The following is a 1,871-nucleotide window of genomic DNA, read 5'->3' as shown; positions in this document are numbered from 1 at the left end:
AAGGATATATATATATATATATATATAAATAATTCTGGTAGGTTAATATTGTATTCATTGTGTTATTAATTTACATTGCTTTGGTGATTCATGAAGTTGAACACCTTTTTACGTGTTCATTGGAATTTTTGATATCTTCTTTTGTAAAGTATGTGTTGAAGTCTCTTGCCTATTTTTCTATTGGGTTGTCTGTTGTTTTTTATTTATGTTTTTTGTGATTGACTCGTAATTTACTCTGGATATGAGTCTTTCGATCATTATATATGTTGAACTATTTTCTCTTACACTGTGGCATGTCCTTTAATTACATATTTTCTTTTTTCCAACTTTTTATTTGTAAATAACTTTAGACCCTTTCCGTTTGGCGGCAGCCAGCAGGTGAGCCGAGATGGGCGCTTACAAGTACATCCAGGAGCTGCGGAGGAAGAAGCAGTCGGACGTGATGCGCTTTCTGCTCAGGGTGCGCTGCTGGCAGTACCGCCAGCTCTCTGCGCTGCACCGGGCCCCGCGCCCCACCCGGCCCGACAAGGCGCGCAGGCTGGGCTTACAAGGCCAAGCAAGGTTATGTGATATACCGGGTTCGCGTGCGCCGCGGTGGCCGCAAACGCCCGGTCCCGAAGGGCGCCACCTACGGCAAGCCCGTCCACCATGGCGTCAACCAGCTCAAGTTTGCCTGGAGCCTGCAGTCTGTTGCTGAGGAGCGAGCGGGACGCCACTGTGGGGCCCTGAGGGTCCTGAATTCTTACTGGGTGGGTGAAGATTCTACATACAAGTTTTTTGAGGTTATCCTCATCGATCCCTTCCGTAAAGCTATCAGAAGAAACCCTGACACCCGGTGGATCACCAAACCAGTCCACAAGCACAGGGAGATGCGGGGCCTGACGTCTGCAGGCAGGAAGAGCCGCGGCCTCGTCAAGGGCCACAAGTTCCACCACACGATCGGTGGTTCTCGCCGCGCAGCCTGGAGAAGGCGCAATACTCTCCAGCTCCACCGCTACCGCTAATATAAGTAATGTTTGTAAAAATTCTTACCTAATAAACAATTTAGGACATCCACGTCTGCTTAAAAGTGTTTTTAAATCTGTCTGTTAAAACTAGTTGTCTGCAGATTGCTTCATTGAATGCATTGTCAAATTCTGAAAGTTAAAGTGCAATAATGTTTGAAGATTTTAAGTGATGGTGTATCTTGTTTCTAATAAGGGAAATGTCTTTGTTTTTGCTTTATTAGGCAGTTGATATGTCCGTGTTTAAAATGCTGTCTGGTAACAATAGGTGTAAAATTCTGTAAAAGAGGAGCGCAGAAACTAGCCATGTAGATTCGTTGGTGCATGTGATGAAACCTACAGCTTTATTGGGGTGATACAATGCTCTGCTGGTTTACTCTAGAGTGGCTGTTTTATGGAGTTTGGCAAGGACAAACTTTAAATTGGGTTTTCCTTGGAAATGTGAAGGATGTCGTGATCCTTTATCATGATCATAATGCCGAAAAATAAAGTTGACTAGGGCCCACGTTTTTAGACTTAATCTGCTATTCCATATATGTAACTGCTGCTGCCAAAAGGCGGAAAGTAAAGGAATGCCACCATTTTTTAAGAGAATTGAATAAACCTGTTGCAAGATGTTTCTCTTACAAATTGAAACAAATCCTGGTTAACCTAAATTAAATTGCCTTGGCCTTGATGGTACCACTGAAGTTCACATAAAAGGTGGGAGCTCCTGGTTCAATCCCGTGACTCTGATCTGTAGAATACTTAACTTCATGCAAAATAGTCATGGTATTTACACTAGTGTATATTGAAACTGATGGAAATTGAACATTGGGTAAATGAGGAGGGAGTTTTTAACCCTAAGGTTTGTAAGCTAGGGATGCT

General features: G+C 43.2%; 1 pseudogene across 1 annotated transcript; it reads left to right on the top strand.

The window, feature by feature from the left end:
• The first annotated feature begins 332 nt into the window (after nucleotides 1–332).
• On the top strand, nucleotides 333–1,621 carry LOC309635004 (large ribosomal subunit protein eL15 pseudogene; annotated as a pseudogene). The gene has a single exon. The product of its transcript is annotated as a large ribosomal subunit protein eL15 pseudogene (transcript).
• Nucleotides 1,622–1,871: the final 250 nt, after the last annotated feature.

Source organism: Balaenoptera borealis (assembly GCF_965194805.1).
Source record: "Balaenoptera borealis genome assembly, chromosome: 9".
In the NCBI taxonomy this organism is placed as follows: Eukaryota; Metazoa; Chordata; class Mammalia; order Artiodactyla; family Balaenopteridae; genus Balaenoptera; species Balaenoptera borealis.
The sequence above is the reverse complement of the archived record's forward strand: the minus strand, read 5'-3'. Positions and strand labels throughout refer to the sequence as shown.